Below are 16,413 nucleotides of genomic sequence, written 5' to 3'. Positions count from 1 at the left end.
ACATTCAGGAGGAGCAGAAAGCCATTTTCTTTTTCTCCCTTTTTTAATTTTTTTTTGGATTTTTTGAGACAGGGTTTCTCTGTGTAGCCCTGGCTGTCCTGGAACTCACTCTGTAGACCAGGCTGGCCTCAAATTCAGAAATTCGCCTGCCTCTGCTTCCCAAGTGCTGGGATTAAAGGCGTGCACCACCACACCGGGCTAGAAAGCCATTTTCAAAGCAGGTTCACTCTATGAAAAAACATTTAAAGGTCATCCCTTGACACTCCCAGCTTTCTAAACTGTTTTGTGCATTAAATTAAGGCTTGTAAAGAATGGAAAGACACATGTTATTATTAAGAGGGGAAGGGGGACTTAATCAAACATCAGTTGCTGCTTATGTTTGTTTTCTTGGGTTTTTTTTTTTTATTATTATTGGGTTTGTTTGTTTTTTGTTTTGTTTTGTTTTGAGACAAAACAGAGTCTTGCTGTAAAGCCCTGGATGGCCTGGAATACACTAAGAATGCCTGGCTGGCCTCAAAATGACCTACCTGCCTAACTTCCTGGGACTGGGATTATCAGTGGGAGGTTTTTAAAGATATTCAGACAAAAACTATATAAACAATAATGCATCCAGAACAGAGATTCAAAATCAAAGATCTATTTTAGTGCCAAACATTTTGCTCTATGACATCAAAAGTAAAGTATTCACAAATCCAAAACACTGAATTACTTAAAAGTAATCTCATAAAATATCACATGTTTTTTAAACAGGGAAGTTCCTACTAATACCAAAACATACTGCTTTTAGAAAGATAGAGGAGTTAAAAAAAATTTGAAAAAAAAAAAAAAAACCTCTGGTTTCTGAAGCTTGGGTGTGGTTTCTTATTTGTCAGCCTGTACACCCTCCACCCACAATGAAAACCACATGCACTCTAAGTGTGTTTCAAGACTTAAAACCAGACATAAAAAGTAAATAAAATGCAGGACAGTAAAATGGTATCAGGTAAAAGTGCTAGCCACCAAGCCTGAAGACACGAGTTCAGTGCTTGGGACCCACAGGTTGTCAAAGAAAACCAACTCCCACAAGTTGCCCTCTGACCTCCACAAACATGCCATGAGAAGCCACCAAAAGCCTCTAACACCACCCCACCATGCACCACAAAATAAATAAAACCTTAAAACAAGGCGAGTGAGGGTTGTCTGTTGACATGTCTGGACATCCTACATACATAATCACTTAATGTGCATGTGCATGTAAGTGGGAAAATGCTTCACTTTGGTAAACCAGACTGATACTGAACTCATGGCACTCCTCCTGCCTCAGCTTCTCAAGAGCTGGGATTCCAAGCATGAGCCACCACACCAGGCTCTACAGACAGTAACTTTTTTTTTTTTTTTTTTTTTTTGGTTTTTCCAGACAGGGTTTCTCTGTGTGGCCCCCGCTGTCCTGGAACTCACTCTGTAGACCAGGCTGGCCTCAAACTCAGAAATCCGCCTACCTCTGCCTCCCAAGTGCTGGGATTAAAGGCGTGTGCCACCATGCCCGGCTAGACAGTAACATTTTTTTTTTCCGAGGCAGGTTTCTCTGTGTTGCCCTGGCTGTCCTGGTACTCACTCCGTAGACCAAGTTGGCCTCGAACTCAGGAATCCGCCTGCCTCTGCCTCCCAAGGGCTGGGATTAAAGGTGTGCACCACCACAGCCCAGCTAGACAGTAACATTTTAACAACTAAAATTATTTAAGGGTTGAAAATATAGCTTGGTGTTAGAAGAGAAAGAAGACAGGCATGCAGGCAGATAATGCCTTCCATATAACGAGTAATTAGTTGGTTCAAGTTGAGCAAGCTAATGATTTTTAGTTCTCAACACAGCTGTAGGAAGAAAGAGATCATTTATAGACTGGTATATAAAGAACTGAGCAACACACAGGGAAGTAGTTCATTTGTATGGTGCTTGTCCAGAATGCACAAGGCCCTGGGTTCTATTCCAGAACAAAAAAGGGGCTGGGGGCTGCATCTTATTCACTTTAAAAAGCTCCACAAGACCAGGGAGTGGAGTTCCAGGACAGCCATGGCTACACAGAGAAACCCAGTTTTGAAAAATCAACCAACCAACCAATCAATCAATAAATAAAAAGATCCACAGGAAACCGGCCATAATGGGACACATCTTTAATCACAGCACTCCAGAGGCAGAGGCATGCAGATCTGTGAGTTTGAGGCCAGCCTGGTCTACATAGTGAATTCCAGGATAGCCAGAGCTACATAGTGAGAACCTATCTTGAAAGAACTAAAAGGTCAATGGGATATTATGTGCACTCGCAGATGCCAAATATAACAGGCCAGCAGAATCCTTTTATTCTTCAGCCAGTACCTAATGCAATCCTAAGCACTGCGCTCTCCGACCCAGGCTCACTATGTAGACAAGGTGGCCTCCACCTCAGATCAACCCGCCTTTGCTACCCAGTGCCCCAGTGGCCGACCACACCCAGCCCTTTTGACCTTTGTTCAAGCCCTTCTCTCTACCTCCACTCATAAAAGGTTTAGCCTAATTCTAATAACCTTTAATCAAAAGATCCAATTAATATTGCTCAATAGCAATTTACGGGTTTACTGGGTCAACCAAGTGCTTCTTATGAGGCAGGGCTTTCCCTCCTGCTTTTCATAATTCAAGCTTCCTGCCCTGTCTTATAAGCCACTGGAATCCTACTTACTTCAGGCTCCTTTGGCTCTGCAAAGTTAGAGGATGGTGGACAAAAAAGTCTTAGTTTAGTTTAACAAAGCATATACACTTCATAAAACTCAGCACTAGGGACTGTGAACTCAGAATGAGCTCAAACAAGAACCAACCGTTTTATTCACTATAGAGTTATGTCTGCTGGATGACTTTACAATGGTACCTCCATCTCTACAAAAACCATTTCACCAACATTTTATTTCCTTGTCACCAAAAAAAAAAGGTCTATTCTCTTTCATTGGGCAATTCAAGATGAAGCCACAGCTACTCCTTAAGAGTCACATGAGCAGGGCGTGGTGGCACACACCTTTAATCCCAGCACTCAGGAGGCAGAGGCAGGCAGATTTTTGAGTTCGAGGCCAGCCTGGTCTACAAAGTGAGTTCCAGGACAGTCAGGGGCTACACAGGGAAACCCTGTCTCGAACCCCCCCCCCAAAAAAAAGGGTCACAAGAGGAAGGCAGAGGCAAGTGGATCTCCTAGTTAGACCAGACTGGTCTACACAGCAAGTTCCAGGACAGCCAGCACTACACAAAGAAACCCTGTCACAAAAATACATTAAGGAAAAAAAGGCTGACCAGAACGAGCAGAGGACCTAAATTCAATTCCCAGCAACCATATGAAGTCTTACAACCATCTGTACTGCTACAGTGTACTCACATACATAAAATAAATAAAGAAATCTTAAAAAAAAAAAAAAAAGAAAGAAAGAAAGAAAGAAAGAAAGAAAGAAAGAAAGGAAAAAGAAAAGTCACAAGTGGGCTGGTCTGTGGGAGGCATATTCCTTTAGGAGGCAGAGACAGGAGGATATCCGTGAGTTCTAGGCCACCTTAGTCTACAAAGCAAATTCCAGGCCAGGCATAGGTACACATCCAGACCCCATCTCAAGACAAAATGCTCCATTTGTGAAGTCCACTCCTGGGAGTGGAGAACATGATGCCTGATGTTGAAGTGGGTGTGTGGGTTTGCCGGTGTGCTGTGCAGTCTGAGGACAGAGCTGGCAGGTTAGGAGGAAGCTGCTATCTGATGTTTGGGTGGGGTGGGGAGGGGAGCTGTTCTTGCAGCGATGGTGGTTTTTTTGTTTAGGGAAACCGTATGTACTGGCTACTTCACAGCCAAGGTAATCTGAAGGAAGAGGAAGCAGCAAGGCTACTTCACGCCGCTGACCTTACTATTCATCTCTCGAAAAAGAGCAAGATTCCCCTGTCTCTGGGTCCTTTGCAGGGCGCCGCTGGCAGCAGCCGTTATGCGCTTTCTGGCACACTTTTCCTCCGACTCTTCTGCCACTTTTCCCTGTCCTCCAGCTCGGTTCCTTTTCTCGAATCTTAACAGTCTGCAGACCACGGGCGGGGATCTTAAGGTGACGGGAAGCCCGGTACCCCCTGATCGCGGACTTGGGGGACAGCCTCCAAGGTCCCACACCTACCCCGGGGTGGGGGGAACTCTCGAAGTGCAGACACCCTCTGGTTCTCTCATCCCAAGGTGCAGAGTGGTACTGACCGAGGACAGAGGGGACGGGCCGGTGGCAGCAGACACACAAAGCTGGCGACTAGAGGAGGGAGCGGCTGCCCGTCCGGGTTGAGGACAGAGGCGTGGACGGAGAGGGACGGACAAGGGGGCTCTGGGGGCCACAGAGAGAACGTTGTCAGGAGCCCTGGAGTGCACAGGAGCTGTGGGACGGACGGACAGACGGACGAGGCGGCAAGCCTGAGGCAACGGCCGGGAGACACTCACCAGACCCAGGGGGGAGGGAGGCGCGGGGCCGACGGCTCGAGAAAAGGCGCAGACACGACGTGCGGGCGGCTCCAGAGCGACCGCGACACGCCGGGGACTCCGAATGAGCGCCGCTGCCGATCCGCGACGGGACCGGACAAAAGGAAGAACCCCAACTGCCGGAAAAGACGGCGGCGCGGAGGGGCCAAGGCTCCCCGGTACCCCCTCAGGCTGTGGAGAGGGGCCGCCGCGGCCGAGACTGCGCATGCGCCCCCCGCCAGCGGCGCTCGCCCGGCAGCGGGACTGCGCGTGCGCGGCCGCGCCCCGCCCACATTTTACCCCTCACCCGGCTGCGCCTAGCGGAGGAGGCCCGACGAGTGCCCAGGCGGGCGGGCTCCCTGGTGGCTTTGTTCTGGGCTGGACTAGCTGGCCTTTGTTATGTTACTTTTTCTTTTGAAATAATTATAGACTCGCCAGAAGTTACAAAACGAAAACCTGGAAGTTCCGTAAAAGCCAACACCCACCCAACTTCCCTCAATGTCTTACATAAGGCACCCGGCTCTGCACCCGGAAATTAACATTGGCTCTCTATCAACTAAACCAATGCAATCAACTACCGTGACGGGGATTTAGCGTTTGGCGTGCACTCGCCGGATGATGTCTTTAGTTCTCTGAAATTTAATCTGAGTTTTCCCCCATCCTCCTTGACTTCAGATCATTGAAGCCATAAGTCTGTTGGAACCCGTGGCCCTTCCTATTTTTCGTTATTGTAAAGGATTAACGTGCTTTTGTTTGGGATCAGGTGATCTCTCACACCTAACACCTCTCCATTGTGCACAACTTAAAGCCTCTCATTGATTCCCAGAGAACTGAGCCCAGTGCCCTCGTTTAGAAAGTTTTAAAGTCCTGAAAAACGATGAATGGCTCCCTATAAAAGAGTCCTCTGGGAGCAAGCGAAGAGAGCTCCCTCCTGTTAGTCACTTCCCAAGCCGCCCCTAGTAAGTGTTCTGATTTTCTCTTTTCTTTTTTGGGGTTGTTTGTTTGTTTGTTTCTTTTTTGTTTTTGTTTTTTTGGGTTTTTCGAGACAGGGTTTCTCTGTATAGCCTTGGCTGTCCTGGAACTCACTCTGTAGACCAGGCTGGCCTCGAATTCAGAAATCTGCCTGCCTCTGCCTCCCGAGTGCTGGGATTAAAGGTGTGCACCACCACCACCCGGCTTTGATTTTCTTTTTAATTGAATTGTAATTATTGAATTAATTATCTTGCTAATACTTTTTTACTTTTTTTTTTTTGCCTCTTAAAAAATTTTTGAGACAGTCTTATGTAGCTCAGGGTAACACAAACAACGTGTTGCTGAGGATAAACCTTGAACTCCCCCTGCCTTAGCCTCTCAAGTCCTGATGTGGGTTACATCATGTCTATCATTTGAAAATAAATTCCCGAACAGGGGTAGTGGTGCCTGCTGCTACTTCCACCTTTCCTCTTCCCCACAGGCAACTCTCATCAGCTGACTCTGAGTACTTTTTCCAACACAGAACCAGAATGGAGCTTGATGTGCAATGGCCTGGTGCTTCTCAGGCACTGGTGTGCTTTGGCCTGGTACTTTCACTGGTGTGCATACCAATAGCCCTCTAAGACTATAGGGGCTGGGTAGAGGGCTCAGCAGTTAAGAACATACAGAGAGCCGGGCAGTGGTGGCGAACACCTGTAATCCCAGCACTTGGGAGGCAGAGGCAGGCAGATTTCTGAGTTCGAGGCCAGCCTGGTCTACAGAGTGAGTTCCAGGACAGCCAGGGCTATACAGAGAAACCCTGTCTCGAAAAAAAAAAACACACACACACAGTGAGTGCTCTTACAGAAGACACATGTTCAGTTCCTAGCACCCACAGACCCACATGATGGCTCCCAACCATTTGTAACTCCAGCCACAGGAAATCTGATGTAGATGTTTTTGGGTTTTGTTTTTTTTTTTGGCTACTTTATTGGGTTCTTATATATCTACTGCCCTTCCAACTGCCCAACACTAAATAGGACAGAATGCAAGTTAGAGGGGAAAGGGGACATAGACCTCTTTAGACTGCTCCCTGTTGGTTAAAGGCATTCAGTTCCTTGGGGCAAGTCTAATCATAGTTGTCAGAATAGCTTCAATCCAGCAATAGCAGGAGAAGCGGGGTTGGGGAGGAAGAAGAGGAAGAGAAACCAGGAGCGGGGGATCCTCAGTCACTCCAGGCCCTCTCAAGGGTCTTGCATTTACACTTTCTCAAGAGCCCTTAGAAGGCCATACTAATAAAGGATCTGAATCTGATTAAAAATCACGTCCCTCCTAGAGCAGGAAACAAACATAGTCAGCGGCTGCGGACAATCTAAAGCAACCCCATATCATACGCCACACCTGGGATTAAGACAAAAACATATTCACATAACATCATTGGGTTTTCAAAGACACCAAAACTCTCCAATCCAATGTTGTCCTCTGGCCTCCTCTAGCACTGCACGTATGTAATACACAAGCACAACACACCTACACACATAAATTAAAAATTAGTGGGGTTGCGTGTGGGGGGTGCAAAACAGGGCTGGAGAGAGAGATGAGTGTTTAGGAGCATACATTGCTCTGTGCAGGTTCCCAACATCCATGCTGGAGATCTCATAAATGCCTCCAACTTCCGCAGATCCTCCACAGGCACCTACACTCACATACATTACCCTACCACACACAAGCACTCACGCGCACACACACACATAGGCACAAATTAAAGATAATTTTTATTTTCTAAAAACAGAGGTAAATTCTAGGAATTGGGTATGTAACTCAAAGGCAGAATGCTGAACAAACATAGGACAAACATGGGTTTTATTGCCAACACTAACATGGTTATCTCTTTTGATTCTAGTTCACAGGTCAGGAAGAACCCAGGTCCTGACTCTCTCACTAGCCAGGATACTGATACAAGTATCACCTTGGAGTAGCAAGAAGGGCCAGCAGCCCTAAATCTGTGCCAAGACCACAGTTAGGGAGATGCATAAGTGGGTATGATGGATGGTTGTAATCATGTAGGTATCTGCATGTATGTGTACATGTGTGTGTGGTATGTGCGACATGTGCAGGTACCCATTGAGCCTAGCAAAGAACATTACATCTGCTGGAGCAGCAGTACAGGCATCTGTGAGCAGCCAGATGAGTGCTGGGAACTGAACTCGGGTCCTTTGGCAGGACTCACTATGTAGACCAGGCTAACCCTGGAGATCTGCCTGCCTCTGCCTCTAGAGCACTTCATTCGAAGGTGTGCACCATCATGTCCCCAGCAACCCTTTCAGTTTGTAGTAAAACCTCAGCGCTGCTTTATATAAGCTAGTCCTGAAATTATTTTCAACATCAAAGCCACGAATCATGGATAAGATTAAGGAAGAAAAAAGATTAAGAGAATGTAACCAGACATGGTGACTTATGGACATAGAGACAGACAGATCTCTGAGTACTTTGAGGCCACCCTGGCCATGTCACTGGTAGTTGATGGCAGAATTGGGGGCTTCCAAATTCTTGGTCTATTCCTCCGATTTACTAGAGCAACAGGAAAGGAACCCCCTAAAGCAATGGGCAGAACAGATCCTGTAACACTTACAGGGGGCAGAGCCACAGTTACTGTCTGGGACTCCCTTCTCGGAGGTTCAGTAGGAGTGTTTACTATGGGTGCAATGAGGGTGGTTCTCTGTATTGATTTTCAGATTAGCTCATAATCATTTTTTTTCTGTTGTACAAGCCCCTTCCCACAATGCATCTGACTTGGATGCTATGCATCCTTTGCTGTGTATAGGCATTGGATGATAAGTAGGGGGTTCTCCCTGTAAGTTCACTTGATGAGACAATTTTGCCTTACTAGGCACAAATCCAAAACCAGTCTGGACTGGATTACACACACACACATATACACACACACACACACACCCTGTTCCAGAATGCACTGGGGATACATTTGAATAGAAACTGAATTTCACAGTCCTTAAGGAGAGGGAAACCTTATCCCATTGTTCAGAGAGGGGTGTGCTATTGCCTAATGCAGGTGGGGGTCTGAGGAAAGTTGGAAGGAGGGTGTGTGTGTGTGTGTGTGTGTGTGTGTAGTATGCATAGGCGAAGCTCTCAGGCTTCGGAGTCTGTTGTTCAAAGAGTGGTGTGCATAGCACAAACCACAAATAGCATGCCAAGCTACTAAACTATTCCCTGTGCTTCTCTGCTGAAGCCTACGTAGTGAGTTCCAGGCCAGCCAGGGTCACGCCTCAAAATGAGGAGAGGGATGGAGGGATGGCTCAGCAGTTAAGATGGCTTCTCTTCCAGAGTGTTTGTTTGTTTGTTTTTGGTTTTTTGAGACAGGGTTTCTCTGTGTAGCCTTGGCTGTCCTGGAAGTCACTTTGTAGACCAGGCTGGCCTCGAACTCAGAAATCCACCTGAAGTGCTGGGACTAAAGGCATGCGCCACCACGCCTGGCTCCAGAGGTTTTGGGTTCAGTTCTCAGCACCTACATGGAGGCTCACAACCGTCTGTACTTTTAATTCCAGGAGCTTCTGGTGTCTGACTTTAAAGGGCAATTCACGTTTGTGGTGTATACACATGTGCTCACGCACACACACACACACACACAGATATAATAGAGATATAGATATTATGTGTATGGGTGTTTTGCTTGCATGTAATATATGTCTGCACACATGTATATATACATATATGTGTGTGTTCACATGTATATATAAACATATACATGTGTCTATACACACACATATATATGTTTATATATATATATATATATATATATATATATATATGTTTTTCAGAAACTCCTCAAATGTTGGCAAGTGACACAGAGCTATGCCTCTGTCCCCTCCTCACTGCTAACAAAACCAGAAACTTTTTTGTCTTTCTTAATCTCTTTGAGGTTTTTCAAGTTTCATGTTATGTCTTTGTTTCAGACTTCCAGCTCTGTAGAGTCCTGGTGCAGAGAGGGCTTTCTTGGGTCCCACATCTCTGCCTATTAAGAGGTTCTATTTTCTTTAAGCTGCCCTATTAAGGATGGGGAGAAAAGGACTGGAAAAAATGCAGTTTTTAAAGTCATGTTTTCCATGTGACCACGTTTGTATGTTATATCATGGAGTCATCATTCTCTGGGGAAAGGGGGTGGGGATGGGGGTGGAGGTGAAAAGGTCAAGAGGCGACAAAGGCTGTGAAATGTGGCAGATCCAAGGTCTACCACCACCCAAGTGACATCTCCTTTCCCATTCTGCCCTTTGTAAATGAAGACACCAGGGCAGGATAGGGAGGGCACACCACACAAGTGTACCCTTTAAACCCAGCACTTGGGAGGCAGAGGCAGGCGGATTTCTGAGTTCAAGGCCAGCCTGGTCTACAAAGTGAGTTCCAGGACAGCCAGGGCTACACAGAGAAACCCTGTCTCAAAAAACCAAAAAAAAAAAAAAAAAAAAAAAGAGAGAGCCGGGCGTGGTGGCGCACGCCTTTAATCCCAGCACTCGGGAGGCAGAGGCAGGTGGATTTCTGAGTTCCAGGCCAGCCTGGTCTACAAAGTGAGTGCCAGGACAGCCAGGGCTACACAGAGAAACCCTGTCTCGAAAAACGAAAAAAGGGCTGGTGAGATGGCTCAGTGGGTAAAAGCACCTGACTGTTCTTCTGAAGGTCCAGAGTTCAAATCCCAGCAACCACATGGTGGCTCACAACCATCCGTAATGAGATCTGGCGCCCTCTTCTGGAGTATCTGAATAAAATAAATAAATCTTTTAAAAAAAAAAAAGATTTATTTAAAAAAAAAAAAAGATTTATTAAAAAAAAAGAAAAAAAAAAAGAAAAAAATTCTGGGGCTGGAGAGATGGCTCAGTGGGTAAGAGCACCCGATTGCTCTTCCGAAGGTCCAGAGTTCAAATCCTAGCAACCACATGGTGGCTCACAACCATCCGTAACGAGATCTGGCGCCCTCTTCTGGAGTGTCTGAAGACAGCTACAGTGTACTTACATATAATAAATAAATAAATATTTAAAAAAAAAAAAAAAAGAACTCTAGTTTTGGGGGCTGGAGATGGCTTAGTGGTTAAAAGCACTGACTGTTCTTCCAGAGGTCCTGAATTCATATTCCCAGCAACCACATGGTGGCTTACAGCCATCTCTAATGGGATCTGATGCCTTCTTCTGATGTGTCTGAAGACAGCCACAGTATAGTCACATACATAAAATAAATTAATTAAAAGGAAGAGGAGGAGGAGGAGTTGGAGGAGGAGGAGGAGAAGAAGAAGAACTCTAGTTTCTGAACAGGAAGAGCGAGGAGACAAGTTCCCCCAGGAGAAAAAAAAAATCTGGAAGCCTGAAAAGGAGATGCTGTCTACTGACCTCTGAGCTCCCTCTGGCTGGGAACCTCCCAGGGAGACAAGAGAGCCACTGAGACTTCCAAATGTAGTGGTGGAGGGCCATGTGACTCAGGAGGCTCTCCAGCTCCTTCGGGGGACTTCTAAAGCCTCTCAGAGACTGGAGACTGTTTTAACTGCCAACTGATAAAGGATCCATATGCTCCCTAGAAGTGGAGATGTCTGGGTCCATGCATTCCATGTCTCTGGGGGAAGCAGCAGTGGGCAGAGTGAAGTCATGTGACTTTCACAGTCCTGGGGCTCCTCAGAACCTTTAATGGTCCCACGACTGTCTATGTGGGGGTGGGTGTCACATATTGAGTAGGATTTTCCAAAACTCACTTGAGAGGGTTTGTAGATGAACACTTGTATGAAAGTGGGAGCTGGATAGGTGGCTCAGCAGTTACTGCTCTTGCAGAGAACCCCAGTTTGGTTTCCATCACTACTGTGTATAACCTCAGCTTCAGGGGATCCGCCATCATCTTCTAGCATCTGTAGGCACCTGTGATTGTGTGTCCATACCCCTACACAGACAAACACACTTGTAAGTACTTTTAAAATAAAACAGGGCTGGAGAGTTGGCTCAGTGGTTAAGAGCACTGAGACTGCTCTTCCAAAGGTTCTGAGTTCAATTCCCAGCAACCACATGGTGACTCACAACCACCTGTAGTGGGAATCTGATGCCTTCTTCTGGTGTGTCTGAAGACAGTATACTCACATACATAAAATAAATAAATAAAATCTTTTAAAAAAAAAAAAAGTCTTTAAAAAAAAAAAATCCCTGGGGCTGGTGAGATGGCTCAGTGGGTAAGAGCACCCGACTGCTCTTTCGAAGGTCCAGAGTTCAAATCCCAGCAACCACATGGTGGCTCACAACCATCTGTAATGAGATCTGGCGCCCTCTTCTGGAGTGTCTGAAGACAGCTACAGTGTACTTACATATAATAAATAAATAAATCTTTAAAAAAAAAAAAATCCCTGGGCTGAAGAGATGGCACAATGTCTAAGAGCACTGACTGCTCTTCCAGAGGTCCTGAGTTCAATTCCCAGCAACCACATGGTGGCTCACAACCATCTCTAATGGGATCAGATGCCTTCTTCTGGTGTGGCTAAAGACATTGACAGTATATATATATGTGTGGCTCACAACCATCCGTAACAAAATCCGATGCCCTCTTCTGGGGTGTCTGTACTTACATATAATAAATAAATAAATCCTAAAAAAAAAAAAGACAAAAACCAATAATTCTCCTAAATGTGTGCTCTAGAAAACATGGCTGTGGCCACAGTCAGGATATGGGTTTTGGAGAAAGACCAGGGTCAAATGAGCTGTAAGTGGACCTCATCCTGAAAATGAACCAAAAAATCACAGGTAAGTGGGAAGCTCTCACACTGGAAACTGGCAGTTGGTGCCTGCTCATCTAAGAGCTCTCATTAGTTGGAAAGTGCAGGAAATTGGCTATGGGACTGAGTTCATGATCAGGAGAGAAGGGAGCCCTGGAATAGTCATTAAATAAAATTCTGTGTCCTGAACAGATAGGATAAGGAATTGAAAGGCTATGCTAAAACGTGCAAAGATTGTAGCCATCTGGGGCACCAGCCTGTGGGGAAAGAAAAATCTCTTACCATCAGGGACTTTAGAAAGCACCTTCTTGAGACAGGAGGGATGCCATCAGCTAGGAACACAGCTAGGAGTACAGCTCTGTTTGATTTCCAGCACCCACCAGGCAGCTCACAGCCATCTGTAGCTTCAGTTTCCGGGGAATAGCTCACCATCTTCTGGCCACTTCAGGAACTGCACATATGGGACATTAAATTCAGGCAACCTCTCAAACACATAAAATAATAAATAAATAAACAAACAAATAGAGCAAAAACCACTGGCTTGAACCAGAGTGTCATACTATTTTTGCCTTTTTTGTGTGGTATTGATTATTAGTAACTTGAATTTGTTATTGTAGACTAAAGATCTCTTCTTTTTTTCTTTTTTGGTTTATTTTACTTATATCACTACACTGCAGCTGTCTTCAGACACACTACAAGAGGGCATCATATCCCATTGCAGATGGTGGTGAGCCATCTTGTGGTTGCTGAGAAATGAACTCAGGATCTCTGGAAAAGCAGTCAGTGCTCTTAACTGCTAAGCCATCTCTCCAGCCCCTGAAGGTCTGTTTCTTACAAGGTAAAATGAGAAAAGGCCCAATTGTCCATCACCATCATCAAGATTTGAAAGAAAAAAAACTCACTTCCTGTTGTTTGTGGGTTTTGGGTTTTTTGTTTGTTTGTTTCCCGAGACAGGGTTTCTCTGTGTAGCCCTGGCTGTCCTGGAACTCACTCTGTAGACCAGGCTGGCCTCGAACTCAGAAATCTGCCTGCCTCTGCCTCCCGAGTGCTGGGATTAAAGACATGCACCACCAAGCCAGGCAGAACTAGAGTTCTAACTAGGGTGGTTAGGAACCACCTTATATGAACAGGGAGCACTGAGACATCTCTCAAGCCCTTATTATCCCTTTAAAAATAAAAAGGCATGAGCTCTCTTCTTAGGCAGGGTCCAGTTTCCTGTGCTGGTTTCCTGGTTTATGAGGGAGAGGGTGTTGCCTCATCCTTCCAGGCCCTTTCCCTGAGGCAGAGGTAGGTGTGTGTGTGCCTGTGCGTGTGGTGTGCTCAAGTGTGCCTGTGTGTGGCATAGTACCCCTTCCCCATAAACCCCCAGCACCTCTGCCTCTGTGGACTACCTTTGTGGTTTTGTTTTGTAACCCCACACTTGCTTGGCTGGTTTTGCCAGTGACAAACTCAAGCGTTCAGGGTGTGGTCCGCAGATGTGGCTCCTTCCTGATTTAAGAAAATCCAATACACAAATGTCAACATTTCCAAAGCAAATTAGGGAGTGGCTGCTTGCATTATGAACAAACCTCGTAAGATGATTCCTTTAAAGGTTTTGAAAGCATAAACACACACACACACACACAGGTCTTTTGGGTTTGTTTTTTTAACTCACTCTGTAGCAGAGGTTGGTTTGGAGCTCACAGGAGATGCTTTGACTCCGCTGGGCTTTATTTATTTATTTATTTTTGGTTTTTCGAGACAGGGTTTCTCTGTATAGCCCTGGCTGTCCTGGAACTCACTTTCTAGACCAGGCTGGCCTTGAACTCAGAAATCTGCCTGCCTCTGCCTCCCAAGTGTTGGGATTAAAGGCATGTGCCACCACTGCCCAGGTGGGCTTTATTTATTAATTCAATAGTATTTAATTGTGGTTCAAATGCAAAGTGATAAGCAAGCTGGCCCTCCACCTAGGCGAGCATGCTGGGTGCTTAACTGCTACTCCAGCTCTTAGAAGGAAGATTAGGAGTTCAAGGTCATCCTTGGATAGTTCAAGTCCAGACTGGTCTCCATGGGACTCTATCAAAAGAAAAAAACTTGGCAAGATGACTCAACCTATAAAGATACCTACAGCTAAGCCTGAAGACCTGTATTCAGTTCCTAGGGCCCACAAAGTAAAACGAGAGACCTGACTCCCTTTGTCCTCCACAGACACACTGGTAAGGTACACAAACTCTAAAATATATAAATTTGTTTGTTTGTTTTTGTTTTTCAAGACAGGGTCTCTCTGAGAAGCCCTGGCTGTACTATGTATATATAGATATGTATGTATCTATATATTACAATGTTATTAATATGTTTTTTACATATATACATTGGAGAGTTGACTCATCGGTGAGGAGTACAGGCTGCTCTGCCAGACAGTACACTCTCTCCCTCCCCTCCCCCTCTGTTTTCGAGATGAGGTCTTGCTGTATCTCAGCCTGGTCTGGACCTCATTATGTAGCTCAGGCTGACCTCACTCTTGGAAATTTTGCTTCAGCCTTCCCAGGGGGGGTCTGAGTGACCTTGCCTGTCTTTTTCTGATTAACTTTTAAGGTGGTGTTTTCAAAAGGAGATTATAGAAAGGTGCGTTTGCATATGCAAAGAATATGGAAAGATGCCCAAGAAACCGGTAACAGAAGACACTTCCAGGAGGGAGGCTCTGTGGCTGGAGACCAGGGTGGATATTTTTAGCCTTTAGTATTACTTTATGTGTGTGGCTCTTTTGCCTGCATGTCTGTCAGCTTACAACACGCATGAAGTGCACTCAGCGTCCAGAAGACGGCGCCAAACCCTCAAGTTACACACAGTTGGGAGCCAACTGTTGTAGTTACCAGTTGCTGGTAACTGGACCCAGGTCTCTACAGGAGCAAACACACACACACTTGTGCTCGGGTGCACTCACACTAACTCAGCGTTTGCTTCCAAGTGCTAGGTTTGTCACTTCCAAGGCCTTGGCCACACACAGCTCTCCTGTTCCTCTCCCTACCTCCCAACAACCCATCACAAAGTTATCTTACCCCACAAGGGCCTTTAGACTGTTTGGTTTGGTTCCCAAGTTTGGCTTTTCATCTCCCCCCCCTCCCCCTGTGAGCCAAGTCAAAACTTCCAGCCATGAGTGGTGGTGGCGGCGCATGCCTTTATCCCAGAACTCAGGAGGCAGAGGCAGGCAGATTTCTGAGTTCGAGGCCAGCCTGGTCTACAAAGTGAGTTCCAGGACAGCCAGGGCTATACAGAGAAACCCTGTCTCGAAAAAACAAAACAGGGGCTGGTGAGATGGCTCAGTGGGTAAGAGCACCCGACTGCTCTTCCAAAGGTCCAGAGTTCAAATCCCAGCAACCACATGGTGGCTCACAACCATCCGCAACGAGATCTGGCGCCCTCTTCTGGAGTGGAGTGTCTGAAGACAGCTACAGTGTACTTACATATAATAAATAAATCTTTAAAAAAAAAAAAAAGAAAAAACAAAACAAAAAACAAACAGACAAACAAACAAAACTTCCCAGGACCCTAGAGACAATCTCTGTTAATGAACCCCAAACTGTTGTAGTTCAGACAGAACTTCCTCTGCGTGCCAGATCCTGTCCCCACCTCCTAATCTTAGTGAGTTGGTTGAGATGAAATACCTGATCCACAGGCGTCCTTTTGGCACCTGGCTGTTTCTAAGCTTTTCATCTTTCTTTGGTTTTTGCCAGCCTTTCTCAACCATCTCAGGTCCATTGCACCCTACACCAATAGTGATCCTGAAGAAGTCAGAGTCATTTCCTGGCCTCCCTCCTTCTTCCTGTCAGAAAGTCTTCAGGGGCTCCAGCCTTAAAAGCGTCTCTCCCTAGTGGCTACTATCATCCCTTGCTCCTCGGCTCATGGCCATTTAGCATCTTTAAGCCTCTCTTTTTCTTCTTAGTTTCTTGAGACAAGATCTCTGGCTGGCCCGGAACTCACTATGAAGCTGAGGCTGGCCTTGAACTCACAGATCTACCTGCCTCTGCCTCCTAAGTGCTGGGATCAAAGGTATGCACCACGTTTTTATCCCTCTCCTAATGTTCCAGCCTCCAACTGTTCTGGACAAGTCAGAATCAAAGCCCTCCATGGAAGCTAATGGAATCCTCTTACATTTGCTTGCCCTACCTGAGTAGGCGCCGCGCTCATCTTCCTCATGACCATGTTTTATAACTGGTTCTGGAAGGCTCAGCTGGTAATTGCTAACTGAGGGACCAGGTTTTCTTTCC

The 16,413-nt window shown here is 46.0% G+C and overlaps 1 protein-coding gene across 2 annotated transcripts in view; it reads right to left on the bottom strand.

Annotated features, from left to right (window-relative positions):
- Stk38 (serine/threonine kinase 38) overlaps positions 1-4,715 on the bottom strand; it is a 36,215-nt gene extending 31,500 nt beyond the window's left edge. Inside the window, exon 1 of one of the 2 annotated variants that reach the window (XM_021149301.3) lies at positions 4,446-4,715. The gene's annotated coding sequence lies outside the window, so the exon portion shown is untranslated. The remainder of the gene's footprint in view (positions 1-4,445) is intronic. The other variant, XM_021149304.3, reaches the window with a different exon arrangement.
- Positions 4,716-16,413: the final 11,698 nt, after the last annotated feature.

This window comes from Mus caroli, unplaced genomic scaffold (genome assembly GCF_978045245.1).
Source record: "Mus caroli unplaced genomic scaffold, Mus_caroli_1 scaffold_18, whole genome shotgun sequence".
Taxonomy (NCBI): Eukaryota; Metazoa; Chordata; class Mammalia; order Rodentia; family Muridae; genus Mus; species Mus caroli.
Note: the sequence above shows the minus strand (reverse complement) of the source record. Positions and strands in the feature narration are given on the sequence as shown.